At 40.1% G+C, this 15,533-nt stretch overlaps 1 long non-coding RNA gene across 1 annotated transcript in view; it reads left to right on the forward strand.

Moving 5' to 3' along the window:
- Positions 1–5,020: 5,020 nt before the first annotated feature.
- Positions 5,021–15,533, forward strand: part of LOC125461150 (uncharacterized) — a 92,509-nt gene continuing 81,996 nt past the window's right edge. The window contains exon 1 of the long non-coding RNA XR_009446874.1: positions 5,021–5,092. This is a non-coding gene — a long non-coding RNA (uncharacterized LOC125461150). The remainder of the gene's footprint in view (positions 5,093–15,533) is intronic.

The following is a 15,533-nucleotide window of genomic DNA, read 5'->3' on the forward strand; positions in this document are numbered from 1 at the left end:
GGATTTCCCTTCAGGTTAATGAAAGAGAGATTCATCACATGTCAGAATATCTTTGCACATTGAAATATTTTCCCTTGATCCAGCAAGTTAATAATGGGTAGAAGAATTTATCTTGAAACAGGAGAGCTAAAATAATGATGAAAATCTATTACAAAAATAGAATTGGCAGCTTGATAGTGTGCTGAATTGACAAATTCAACTGTCCCCTAAGGGAACCAGAAACAAAAAGCATTGGAGGTGCTCAGCAGGTCAGGAAGCATTCGTCAAGAAAAAACATAACATTTGACATTTAAAGTATAAAACTCTGTTTTTCTTTCAGAAATGAAAGAGATTACGGATGAACAGTATTTATGAAGGAGCAGAAGGATGGACGGGAGAAATGTGTATACTAAATCTTCTTCCTAGTGTACCTCTTGTTGTACACTGTATGATTTGACATATATATGTATTAAACAAACATGATTAAACAAACTGATTCCCCAAGTCATTCCACCAGCTACAATCATAAGTGAGCAGCGTGATGGAATATTTCCCATTTGCCTGGACAAGTGAGGCTCCAACCAAACTCATGAGACTTGATATCACCTAAACCAAAGAGGTTGAGCGAGGTCTTAAACATTCACTCCCTCCAGTCCCATGACAAGAGTGTTTACTTCCAAAAGCTGCAATCTATCACTTCCTTTGATAGCATTTTCTGAACCCTCTATACTAGAAAAGGGTGGCAAGCCATTGAAAACGCCCCCCTCTTATTCACACACTGTCCTGATTTGGAATTATATCAGCATTCCTTCACTGATTAAAAACACTGGAACTCCCTCCTAGCAGCACTGCAGGTAAAGCTAAACCATATAGACTACAACAACTCAAAAAAGGTGCCTCATCACCATCTTCTGGGTACTAATTAGGAATGGGAAATAAATACTAGCCGGTTCAGTGATGCCCACATCCTGTGAACAAATATTAGAAAATAAACTTTCTTCTTGAAATATAATGTTCCAAAAATTGTTACTAAACTACATTCATCATTAAGTGCCCCACTTTGGAATTCCTAACCCAATATATGTTGGTCACCTCAAAATAACTGTCCTGGCTTAGTAACTACCGTTCCAAAAGTCAGCCCGATACTGATCTGTCAAAGAAACGCTTCCATCCAGTGTCGCTGGATAGTGATCCCAAAGGGATATTCTCATTGATTGATTCTCATCCTTTCTCTGACCGAAGCCATTTGTAATGACTTGATTATCACTTCAGGAGGAGTCACTAAGTATGAACAATTTGACATTTCCCAGTATGCCACTTCCATGAAGGGTTTCGTATTTGAGAATTAGTTAACAGAAGTTAGTAACATAATACCAGCATCGAAAGTTTAGGTACTGAAGATACTGATAACAAGGCAAAGCTCTACTGTTTTTGATCTATAGACTGACAAGGTTTCTGCAAACACAGGGAGTAATTAAATGTAAACACACTTCAAGTCACATAAAAGAATCTTATGAATGTTATGAAGAAGGCATTACTTTGATTACTTAAAATCAAAGGCAGTCACTTCAATGTAATGCACAAAACACAGAAATCTTTCAACATTCAACAATCAGCATATCAACCCCATATATCTCAATGTCAACTAGTCTGCATGGGATGTCCTATTATAACTCCAGTTTAGATTTCCACAGGCAAAAGCCAATAGATAGAAAAAAGCCAATGCAAATACATCAAGAATAGGCTGTTGGCATTCTGAATCTTGTATTAGGTGCTGGATTAAATGTGGTAGAAACCAGAAATACAAACCAGTGCAGTGAAGGATGAAGGCTTGATACGTCCAGACATTAATGGGATGAAGGTTCTATAAAAGAAAAGTACATCCCACAGCACGGAGACAGTACACAAGAAGAACAGTGGAATGTGCACATAAATTAACTCAAGCCTTAGCTTAAACATCTTTTAATAAAACAATATTTACCAGAAAGTTCTAAAGGATCCATTCAGCCTATCTAAAACTGTTTCTAAAAACAATGTCTTGTGCGAAGTAACTTACATGCTCAATTTCCATGTCCACAGTAGCCTCCGGGCAGGAAGAGGTAGAGCAATAGGTGGCAAGGAATGTTCCCCTAAAGCTGTAGAGCTCTACAGTGACTGGCATCACAAAATAACAGAGATAATGGGAACTGCAGATGCTGGAGAATCCAAGATAATAAAATGTGAGGCTGGATGAACACAGCAGGCCCAGCAGCATCTCAGGAGCACAAAAGCTGACATTTCGGGCCTAGTCCCTTTATCAGAGAGGGGGATGGGGTGAGGGTTCTGGAATAAATAGGGAGAGAGGGGGAAGCGGACCGAAGATGGAGAGAAAAGAAGATAGGTGGAGAGGAGAGTATAGGTGGGGAGGTAGGGAGGGGATAGGTCAGTCCAGGGAAGATGGACAGGTCAAGGAGGTGGGATGAGGTTAGTAGGTAGGAAATGGAGGTGCGGCTTGAGGTGGGAGGAAGGGATGAGTGAGAGGAAGAACAGGTTAGGGAGGCAGAGACAGGCTGGGATGGTTTTGGGATGCAGTGGGGGGAGGGGATGAGCTGGGCTGGTTGTGTGATGCAGTGGGGAGTGGGGACGAACTGGGCTGGTTTTGGGATGCGGTGGAGGAAGGGGAGATTTTGAAGCTGATGAAGTCCACACTGATACTATTAGGCTGCAGGGTTCCCAAGTGGAATATGAGATACTGTATCCATTGTACCTGGTCTGGCTTCCTCTACATTGGGGAAACCAAGCGGAGGCTTGGGGACTGCTTTGCTGAACACCTCCGCTCGGTTCACAATAAACAACTGCACCTCACAGTCGGGAACCACTTCAACTCTCCCTCCCATTCTTTAGATGACTTGTCCATCATGGGCCTCCTGCAGTGCCACAATGATGCCACCCGAAGGTTGCAGGAACAGCAACTCATATTCCGCCTGGGAACCCTGCAGACCAATGGAATCAATGTGGACTTCACAAGCTTCAAAATCTCCCCTTCCCCCACCGCATCCCAAAACCAGCCCAGTTCGTCCCCACTCCCCACTGCATCACACAACCAGCCCAGCTTATCCCCTGCTCCCACTGCATCCCAAAACCATCCCAGCCTGTCTCTGCTTCCCTAACCTGTTCTTCCTCTCACCCATCCCCTCCTCCCACCCCAAGCCGCACCTCCATTTCCTACCTACTAACCTCATCCCACCTCCTTGACCTGTCCGTCTTCCCTGGACTGACCTATCCCGTCCCTACCTCCCCACCTATACTCTCCTCTCCACCTATCTTCTTTTCTCTCCATCTTCGGTCCGCCTCCCCCTCTCTCCCTATTTATTCCAGAACCCTCACCCCATCCCCCTCTCTGATGAAGGGTCTAGGCCCAAAACATCAGCTTTTGTGCTCCTGAGATGCTGCTTGGCCTGCTGTGTTCATCCAGCTTCATAATTTATTATCACAAAATAACAGCTGTTTTAGAGAAACCAGCTTACAGCAGGTGTTCTGTTGCTGTATATGAGAATAAACATCATGTGATGCTCTCTCACAAGCAAGCATTGAAATGGGCCTTAAGGAATTCAGCCCATTGTTGATCTGGAGTCACAGGGAGACCTGCTGCAAGGCACAAGCTGAAAAAGTTACAGATCACCAACAATTGAAGACCAGATTTTCCCAAGTCTTGCAAGCTCTGTGAAAGTGTCGTGTTTTGCTGGAATGATAGCTTCAGATTAATGTCAGCACAATGACATCATGGGAATACCAGGGTGCTGTGCAGGACTGAAACACTTCTCATAACATTTTGCAGATTTGTGTACTGGATTCATTTTTCCATCATCTCAGCCTCATGCATGGAAACCATTGTCACTGCTTCGATAAGAGCAATGCACTGTGATCATAGCTCTTTTGAAAGCCAGGTACACGGGAGTCTGGGTTCCAGGTTCTTTAGCTGAAGGTTGTAATTTTTCTGTTGTCTCTCTTATGCTCCCAGAACCTCATTTCCACTAGTGCTCAGTGCATCTCGCAGAGAAAACTCTTATTCTCATTAGGCATTTCCTCTTGATTAGGTATCCACACCATTATTTACACAAGGAAGGTGCAATGATGGAAATGAATTTGAAGAGCAATTACTGAATAGGTAACTTTGGAAATCACAAGCTTCTTCTTCTTCTTTGTTAAATATATTCCAGGAAGTGCGTTACTATTGGTTCATTCACCTTTATAATTAGTGGGCAAAAATTCCAAACACATCGGCCGTTGCAACATTTGAACCTGGGTCCCTGAACCACTTCTGCCACACTTCCGCTCTGACCTCTCTACCATTGGGCTTCTACAACTTTCCATTGAAACGCAACACAAATTTGGGGAACAACAGCTCAATTTTCTACTGGACAACAACCAGCCTAGACACCTCGACAAGCAAACCTTAAGCAGGCCTATTACCATCTTCTTTCTGGTAGGAGATCCCAGGAAAGTGGGAAGAATATGTTTGTGAGGATACGAGAGCTCATGTGTCGATGATTGTGCGGGAATGTCATTAGGAGTTCTGGGAACTTGAGACATACAACTGTCGAACACAAGGCTCATACGAAGTGTTTACATTTGCTGCTTTAGTCTGTTTACATAAACATTGGACAGCAAGGCTTAACTGTGCCTTCTTCCATTGTACCATCGTGACGTAGCTCCTTTTGGACATAGTCAGTGACTATTATTAAAATTTTAACATGGTTAACTCTTTACTCTCGACTGAAAGTGGCAGGTTAGTGCTATTTTGCTGGAATGTTTTGCTGGCAAAGTTGGCTGTGCCGTTCATGCCGAGATTACAGGAAAGCTTTACTTTGATACTTTTCATACTGCCTATTATTTTCCTCTACAGTCCTTGTCAAACCAACAGGATCACATTTGCATTTTTATTTTCCTTGATTTTTCTCATTATGTCGAGCCTTGATTTCCTGAGCATATCATTTCTGCCCTTTAACAATGTCCATGTTATTTTACAGGTAATTCTGTGTCTTTTCCATGGACCAAAATCCAAAATCCTAGATCTCTACCTGTAACAGAATTGTGGGAGACCTGACACCCAGCAGATCAAGAAGGTGACAAGGTAATGTCTTCTCCAAGGCAATTTTGTATGCACAATGAACGCTGCCATAGCCTGTAAATTCCACATCCTATGAACAAATGTTGAAAAAAGAAAAAAAATGGGAGCTAAAGGAACAGTAACATTTTTTTTAAGTTCACTTCCGGATGTAATGGGTCTTTGCATTCTAAAACTCTTCACTTGTTGGGTCAGAATGTGTAATTATCATTCATTAACAATTATTACACTATTTAAATGGTACTTGATCTACTTGTTACCCAACTTATCTTTCTATGTTGAATTCATTGGGAGATCAATGCAAAAACCCATCAAATTTTATAAAATAATGAGAATGTTAAGGGTGAAATGTTGCTCAAACAAAGGAAACAGCTTAAGCTCAAATCCACTGCAAATTCTAGAGATTTTCAATTCATAGATTGTCTGTAAATTCCTGAATTTGCTGCCATGTGCTGTTTTTATTCTTCAACATGATATTAGAACAGATTAAAAAGCTAATAACATTTATATATCAAGATAGGGGAAAAATAGCAAAATGATCTCAGAGAGAATTAAAAACAGATCCAGCTGGCTTACATACACACATGTTAAAAGAGGTTTTAGGAGAAAGCATTATTGCAGGTGTACAAAAATTGATTATAAAATGAAATATCGGCAGAGCCAGAGAGACAAAATGTTACCAAGAACACGAGATTTAAAAGGAACATAGAAACAAGATCAGAGAACTGCACACTTGACAGCTTAATGTCAGCAGCCAGAAAAATAATGGAATCTTTACTCAAAGATATAACAGAAAAACATCCACAAACCATAAAGACAATAGAAAGGTCAGCAGAGATTTCAAAAGCACGCTGTACTACTAACAATATATAAGGATTTTCGAAATGTCTCAACAAGTATTATTGCACTTTGAATGGATACAAAACTGCATATTGAATCAATATAATACTTGATGTTGAATAAATATAATATTCCATATTGACTGGGTATAGTACTGTGTGTTCAATGGCTATAATACTCCATATTGAATTATTATAACACAGTATGTTGAATAGATATAATACTCCATGCCACATGGAGTAATACTGAATAGATATAAAATTACATAAAATGCTGCAAGTTGAATAGACATAATACTGTATGCGCAATGGATATAATTCTGCTCTTGGAATAGATATAGTGCAGCATGCTGTATCGGTTTAATACTGCGTATTTAATGGGCATTATACTGTGTGTTAACTGATATAACACTGTATATTGAATGGATACAATGCTGTGTTGATCTGATTTTGGTCTGATTTATTTATTGTTACGTATATCTAAATACAGTGAAACCCTTTGCTTATGAGCTGTACAGGCAGATCATAGTGAGCAAGGACATCCAGATTGTACAAAGCAAACAAAAACCTTAGGCAAAGGCATACAGAGTACATCGCACAGGGTGTGCGCTATACAAGATCAACATTAGCAAGATCAACCTTATTTGAAGTTAGAGAGTCCGTTCGTCCATCTAATAACGGCCATAAAGATGTTGTTCCTGAACTTGCTGGTGCACACGTTTGAACATCTGTATCTTCTGCTTGACAGAAGAGGTTGTAGGAGATCATTTCTGGGGTGTGATGGGTCTTTGATGATGTTGGCTGCTTTTCAGTGGCAGTGAGCCATGTAAATAGAGTCCATGGATGGAAGGCTAAGCTCTGTGATGGTCTGAGCTGTGCGAATGATCTTCTGCAGTTTCTTACGGTACTTAATATATTACTGTGTGTTAAATGGATATAATACTGCATAATGAGTGGATATAATATATGAATATTGAATGGATACAATAACGTGTTGAAAAGATATAATACCAAATATTGCCTGGATATAATACTGTGCATTGAATGGAAAAATAGAGTGTAATAATAGTGGATATGTCATTCCAAGCCAAAAAGATATAATACTTTATATTGAATTGGTATGAGATTGCATGTTTTTCGATATAATATGCCATGTTGAATGATAAAAACTGCATGTTTAAATAGTATGATACTTCACAGTGAACAGATATAATACTGCATGTTGAAAGGGAATAATGTTTAACGCATAAAATACTCCATGTAGCATGGACATTAGCTTGCACGTTGAACTGATACAATCATGTAAGTTTAATGGTACCACATAGTATGTTGATTCTTTTCATGTCAGGTACATTCGTTTTAATAAAAATAGATACATTTCCCCAGTGCAGTTGTTTGCAACTGAAGCTCCCAATATAACTTAAGATATTTCTGTATGCCGGCTATTTAATTTTCATTTCGCTGTTTATTTCTTTTATCTCAAATCTGCACATCGGTCCTGAAGAGTAAAATACTGTCTACAGAAACAATGTCTAAATATAATTAGGGGCAAACATTTTTTTACAAATCAATTTATCAAAATTAAACTGCTGGCAAATCAAACAAATTTCATGCAACTGAAAAGGATCCTGAGATATTGTCATAGTCAAGACCAACCATCCAGGACCACTGTGTCAGGATGCAAGTATTTCCCCTTACATACACAGAGGCAATTATTTGCACAGGTATTGCTGCTAGTTCCTTCCTGTGCAAGAGCCTAATAGATTAGCCAGATTCAGGAACATTGAAATAGGCAAGAAGGGGAAAGGATTTCAATCTATTTGCTACTTGTAAGTGACTGCTCCCAATACTGTCTTCATGTAACATATGGACAAAAAGCATTAGAGATCAAATCTGCTTCAGATCGCATTTTAAATCTTGAGAGTTGCCACCATTATTTTAGATTCCTCAGTCACGCAATGTTTGTATGTGTTGGAAAGAAAAAACATTTTTCTCCTCTCCTTAACACAATACTTAATAAGAATAAGGGTTTTAATTAAATGACGTCAGAGCTTTCTGAAGGAATTTGTAGGTCACAATGGAAAGAGCGTTGAAGGTGACAATTTTCCAATGTAGCATCCAGCGAAACCAATTTTGATTTACCACTAAGTGAATACCTCAGCACAGATGTTTGTTGAACTGCAGTAATTAATGATCTGGGACTGCAAAGCTGGTTTTGGGAGTGTCTGCCTACCAATCCTAACACATGTCCCCTTTCGTTTAACATTCATGTTATGAATGTGGACAACACTGGCTAGGCCATTATTTATTGCTCACCATTAATCGCCTTAGAGAATGTAATGGTGACTTGCATTCTTGAACTGCTACATTGCTTTGATGTAGGAACACTGACTGTGCTTTCAGAAAAGGAGTGTCAGGATTTTGACCCAGTGACAGTGAAGGAACAACAATATAGCTCCAGCTCGGGATAATGTGTGGCTTGGAGGGAAACTTGAAGGTGGTGGGGTTCCCAGGTAACTGCTGCCCTTCTATATGGTGGTGGTCATGTGTTTGATAAGTAGTACTAGGGACCCTTGGTGAATTTCTGTAGTGCATCTTGTAGATGAAATACACTGCTACTACTGAGCATCAGCAGTGAAGGGACTTAATGTTTGTGGATGTGGTGCTAATCAAGCAGTCTGTTTTGTCCTGGATGGTTTCAAGCTTCTTAAGCATTCATCCAGTCAGTTGGGAGGTATTCTATCAAATTCCTGATGTGTGCCTTGTAGATGGTGAATAGGGTTTGGGGACTCAGGAGATGAGTTATGTGTTGCAAGATACCTAACCTTTAACATGCTATTGTAACCGCAATATTTGTATGACCACCCTAGTTCAGTTTCTCGTCAATGGTGGACCCCATGATTCTGGTAGCAGGGGGTTCAGCGATGGTAAAGCCATTGAATGTCAAGGGCTAATTGTAAGTTTGTCTCTTGTTGAAATTGGTCACTACCTGGCATTTGTGTGATACAGATGTTACTTGTTGATTATCAGCCAAAGCCTGGATATTATCCAGATCTTGTTGCATTTGGGCATGGCCTGCATCATATCTGATGAGTCATAAATGGCAGTAAACATTGTGCTATAATCAGCTGAGCACCCCCACTTCTGTCCTTGTGATGGAGGGAAGGTCATTGATGATGCAACTGAAGATTGTTGGGCCTCGGGCACTATCCTAAGGAGGTCCTGTAGAAATGCCCTGGAACTGATATGCCTAACCCCCTACATCTACAAGCTTCTTTCCATTCCAGGTATGACTCCAGTAAGTGGAGAATTTTCCCCTAATACTCATTGATTCTAGTTTTGTAGAGCTCAATGCCATGGTCCGTCAAAAGCAGCCTTTATATCAAGGATGTTTAGTCTCACATCTCCTCACCTCTGGAATTCAGCTGTTTCATTCATGTTTGAACCAAAGCTGTAATGAGGCCAGGAGCTGAGTGTTCCCGGTGGAACCCAAACTGTGCGTCACTGAGCAGGTTATTGCTGAGCAGGTGCTGCTTGATAGCACTGTTGATCACACCTTTCAACACTTTACTGATGATTGAGTGTAGACTGATGGTGCGGTAATTGGCCGGGTTGGATTTGTCCTGCTTTGTGCATACCAGGATATACTTGGGCAATTCAAACTAATTCTAATGATACCACTGGACAAATTTCAACTCCAAAGTATCCAGTACAGTTTACTTTTCCCAGGGGACTATCGAGCTGTCAAATAAAATTCTAGAAGTGCTGAAAATCATCTATGAAAACAAAAATAAGCCAGACTCCAGTGTAAAGTACTAAATTATTCTGAATGATAAGTTGTTTGGGACACCCAGTAAACTATTTGATCATAATGGATATGTATCTTAATTCTATTTAATCACCTTTCATCCTTATCCTTTGATACATAAAACCAACTGGGAATCCAAGTCTTGAACCTTCAGTTGGCCCATATATATCCACCTTAGGTGGATTGCTTTTGATGTGAAAAGGTAGTTCCTGATTTTACTCTTGAATGGCCTCACTGTCATTTTAAAATTGTGCTCCTCAGTTCCTGAATCTTGCAGCACAGAAAATACTTTATTTGTATCTAATCTAATGAATTTGTTGATCATTTTAAAAATCTCACCTGGATCGATCCTTAAACTCTGTTCCATTTAGAAGATTAAGCCAAGTTTGTGCGAACTGCCTCAGTCCATTGTGCAGGTATGAACATGGCACTCCAGATAACCAAGGCTTTGTACAATGGAAGCCTCACTTCTAATTAATTAATTCAGTCTTTGCCAAAATAAGTTCTCTGAGGTTTCCACAACAAAAGAAAACATTTTTGGTTTAGCACTTTTGCCACAAAAGAACTTTTCAGCTTCACTGTGGCTGTGCTCAACTCATAACCTGTTGCCAGGGTAGTTCATTATAAAGCCTTACTCAAGATTTTCAGTGAGTTTAAACACTGGATGTGTCACAAGAATGTGCCTTAAATTTAACATGCCACCCACTACCTTAATTACTGTACTTAGTCTTCACAAAATCTTAGTCTGCCTTGAGTGTTCAGTGTCTGCCTTTGTAATGGGATTGAATGTAATGTTTAAGGAAAAGATGATGAGAGAGTCAGAGATAATATACAGTGGGTAAACTCATTGAATTAGCAGCATTTTAAATTTTATAAAAAGAAACAGAAATCACTTATGTTTAAAAAAATTGGAAGTACTATGAAACTATAAACAATCTGGATTCTTACCTGGTGAAATTTGCCACTGATTTCATAGTGCTCTGCTTTAAAGAATGGATGAGACAATGGAATGGTATGCTGTCATTCCATTCTATCCATTCCTGAGTCTAAGTTATAAATTTTAGGAATGGGTGGGAGGAAACGAAGGCTCCTAATGATGAAATAAATTAGTGATATCTATTCCAACATTCCCGTGAGGCAGAGAATGAGCCTGGCACAGATTGGCTAATCTTGTTATGACAGAACGAAGCAGGGTAACAAATAACAATACCCTGAAGATGCTGGAATTTATGCACATGGTCCCCCAAGGAGTGAAACAGATTGCTCTTTCTACAGTTCATTTCAGTTGTTCCCAGAACTTTAAGATGAAGGACTTTCATAAATAATCCTTTGTCGTCCTATTTGTGGAGAACATTCCTCATGTAGTCATTTGTAAACTGTTGGGGACTTTTTAAATCTACCCAGCCTGTGGGAAAACCGGTGGGGTGGGTGGGATTTAATCTGGTATCTCGTCTACATCCTTCCCGAATCTTGTCAGTTTATCGCCAAGCAAGTTAGGTTAAAATGACCTCTATTAGAGCTCTTGTTAAGTGACAGAGATGTAAAAATTTATTACCATGTGAAACTGGCCAATTTTCATGTTGTAAAGTGCTGGTCATGATTAATTGTTGCACTCAAGAAACTACCAAAATTGGTGTCAGACTCCATTCGACTTAAATTAGGCCAGTGCTTGCTGTAGTACTAATTTAAGTGTCTAATTCACAAATGAATTATCTTTATTTTCCCCTCATGTATTTTAATATATCAAGAGGAAGGTGCGAAGTTCATTAATCCCAAAATCTTGATCTTTTTCCTTTACTTAACTTCTAATTATATCCATCAGAAACTTTTGTCCCTCTCTGTCAGAAACTTTCTCCAGAAGAATGGGTGACTATACTTTGAATAAATTATTATTTTTCATTTCAGTTGTTTCCCATGCAGACACATTTGCCCTGTCTGTTCCTATATGAACAAATGCTAACTCCTTCCTCTGATTTCTACTTTGAACATTTCACCAAAGGCAGCAATATGCCTGGATCAAAGTTATTTTCCTTAAATGAGTTTTGCAATCTAAAAATGTAAATTAAACCATCTCAAGAGAAACAGGCCAATGGGGGTGAAATTGAGTATCACTTCGAATGGAAAGCACACTGGACACCATATTGGTTATGGGGCCAGCATTTTCTGCTCACTAAGAAAATGCAGAGCAGGCAGATCGTAATTATTTTGTTATACTGGTTCTGTGACTTTCACAAGAACTCAGTTGACTTTGTTCAGACAGTGGATCAAACCTAACACTTCCCTGGTCTATAAGGCTCAGTACTAGATAAGAATTGGGGTTAGCATTCAGGATTAGTATTTAGATACTGTTATATGTGTTTGTGTTTTTCCATTCATTGAAGTTATCTGACATGTTTTGGCTGCTAATTCAACAATTGCATTATGTTTAAAAGCTTGCTGTAATCGAATGCTTTTTATATCAGTTGTTTCTCCGAAGCTGTTAAATTCTGATTATCATGCTATTGGATAGTGTCTGAACTGCCTTGGATGCTGAAAGGTTTTCCTCTGTTGATGTTAAGGTCACAAGACTCTGGTCATGTCTAATGCAGTTGCCATAGTTTCCATGCTTGTTTGATCAATAGAAAATGTCACAGTGTATTGTTTGAAAGAAAACCCATGTAGCCAATTTTCCTATTTTTTGCTGCTTAATTTTTCATGGCTCAAATCATCAAAAACCATGTACCATTTTTAGATTTTCAGATATATGTGAATTATGAGCAGAAATAGACCACTCAACCCTTTGCCATTTGGTAAGATCGAGGTTGATACAATTATGTTTCCAAATTCCCACCTCCCACCACCCTCCTGCATCCCACTTTGAACAACTTCTCCTTTAAATTGTCTCACTTTCTCCAAGGTAGCTATGGACACTGCACTGGTCCCAGCTTTGCGTCTATGTCTCTGTCTCTCTGTGGAATTTATGGAACATTACTCGTCCCATGCCTGTTTGGGTCCTCACCCATAACTCTTAAAAAAATTCATTTTACTTCCAATTTCCATCCTGCTTTCACTGTTACCTGGTCCATTTTTAACCTTTACCTCACCTTCCTTGACTTCACCATTTCCATTTCTGAGGATAGGCTACAATCTGCTCTAAAGCCCCTGGCTCCCACATTTACCTCGATTACATTCATTACATCCAATGTCCTGTCAGGACGCCATTCCATGCTCTGGATTTCTCCAACTCAGTAGCATTCGTTCCCACGATATCACTTTCCACTCAGGCCCCTCGGATACATCCTTCTCTTTAAATTAGCTGAGGATTCTTCCTCCCACCCCCACCCTATTGACAGGGCTTTTATGCCTGACCCATTTTCCATAGTTCTGTCCTTACTCCTTTCCCTCCCTCCCAGGGCTTCCCCTGTCCCCACCAATTTCTGCATTAGAATGATCATCCTCTATCATTTCTACCACCTCCAGCAGGATGCCAACACCAAACACATCCCCTCCACTGTTAACATCCCTCCCCTCTATGACTCCCAGTCCATTCATCTATCAGTGCGAACAGCTCTTCCCTCCCCCATGATCTCTGTCCATCAATTTTCTTACATTCCTCTGGCCATATCTTATTTGAATCTTGTTGACTATTCTCAGCAAAGTCCACCCATTTTCTAAAAATCGAAATAGCAACAGAAATTGCTGGAAAATCTCATTAGGTCCGGCAGCATCTGTGGAGACAAATCAGAGTTTGAGTTCTGCAAAAGGGTCACTGGACCAGAAACATTAACTCTGCTCTCTGAGCACAGATGCTGCTAGGCCTGCTGAGCTTCTCCAGCAATTGTTCCACTCATTTTCTCCTTTACACACCTTGATTCACAATCATTTTATATATCTATCTGTCCTTTTGATCTGATCACCCTCAGATCTGTTCTACTCGCTCTTCCTCCCCCTTAGTAAACAGCATTATCTGGCTCAAGAAAACCCTTTTTTTGTACTTCTCTCTCCACAGACTTGCAGCTAGATCTGCTGAGTTTCTCCAGTGTTTTCTGTTTTTATTTCAGTTCAAAAGCATTTTTATTTTCATCAAGTTACTCCCTGCTCTTCTAAACTTCACGAGAAACAAGTTCAGACTGTCCAGCTTTTTCTTATAAGACAAAACATTCATCCCAGGTAGCAATCTAGTAAACCTTTTCTGAACCCTTCAATTTATTAACTTCCATCCTTCCGTAAGGAGATAAAAATTGCCCATAATATTCAAGATGTAGTCTCACCAATACCTTGCATAACTGAAGCATTATATCCTTACTTTTTTGTTCTATTCCTCTCATAATAAAGGAGAGCATTCCAGTAGCATTCTCAATTACTTGCTGTACCTGCACAGTGAATGTTTTGTGACTCATGAACTAGAACACCTCGATCCCTCTGCAGTCATTCCCCATTTAAGTAACACTCTGCTTCATTTTTCATCCAAAGTGAACAATTTCACACTTCCCACATTATACTCTGTCTGTCAGACTTCTGCCCACTCACCCTAAGTATCCAAATGCATCTGCAATTTCCTTATGCCCTCTTTGCAACATAAATTCCTACCTATTTTGTGACATCTGCAAATTTAGCCACAATATCTTTACTCTCCCGATTCAGATCATTGATAAGTAAATTGTAAAACGCTGAGACCATAGTACAGACCCAAATGGGAGCCCACATCCTGCTAAACAGAAAATAACCTACACGAGCACACTCTCTGGTTTCTGCCAGATAGCCAATCTCCTATTAATACTAATGTTACCCCTTACAACGTGAGCTCTTACTTTATACAATAACCTTTTATGCGGCACCCTATCAAATTCCGAATTATGAAGCATTAGTTAGTAACACATAATGCAATTAGGAATCCAGTATGAAAAACAAATGCAGGCATATAGTCCAAAGTTTCACACTGTTTTAGAGCAGGCTTCATGATGGCCATGAGGGTTAGGATATTTAGGAGAAACCGATAACTAACAGATTTCAGCCACAAGGAAGAGGGATCGGGGAATTCTGAAGGAGGGTTAGCAGATGCTTTTCCAAACCAGTTCCTCACATCCAAATTTCAATTTGTGGCATTGCTATACTCCCTCTTGAATCTGGTAAGTGCAATATCAGGAAGCAGAACAGTACGCGCACAATTGGAAAGCTAGTCTATATGTGATTCAAGACCGCATGATAGCCCCACGATGACCAACACAAACAGCAGTCACTCCCAGCAATCAGTCAGTCAGCTAACCAGGAAACACCAAGACTGCCTCGATGAGAATGATCAGGCAATCCAAGAGCTGATAAACATGGCATTTCTGAATGTAAAGCAGCAAATACGCTCAGAAGAGAAAAGGCAGATCTACAGGTAACTAAGACTGAGGTCCAAACATGAAGCTGTGACAAAGAACATGTTTTTGGTGGAGAAAGCGTTGGATGCCCAACGGATGGCTGATAGCCATAATGTTCAGGGTTTCTTCTGTGCTGTCAAGACCACCCATGGATCAAACAACCAAGGCCCCACCCCACTGCTGGCCAAGGACAGAGTGACTGTTATCAAAGATAAAGAAGCCATAAAGATAAAGATAAACAACACTGGGGAGAGCACTTCAGAGACCTCCTCAACCTGGGCACTGGGCAACACCATGGCTCAGTATTGATCACTGCTGCCTCTCTGTGCCAGGGATCTGGACTCATTTCCAACGGGGGAAACTGTCTGTGTGGAGTTTGGACATTCTTATGTCTGCTTTGGTTTTCTCCGGGTGGTCCGTTTTCTTCCCCCCAGTCCAAAGATGTGCAGTTTAAG

The sequence above is a fragment of the Stegostoma tigrinum genome, chromosome 18 (assembly GCF_030684315.1).
Source record: "Stegostoma tigrinum isolate sSteTig4 chromosome 18, sSteTig4.hap1, whole genome shotgun sequence".
Lineage (NCBI taxonomy): Eukaryota > Metazoa > Chordata > Chondrichthyes > Orectolobiformes > Stegostomatidae > Stegostoma > Stegostoma tigrinum.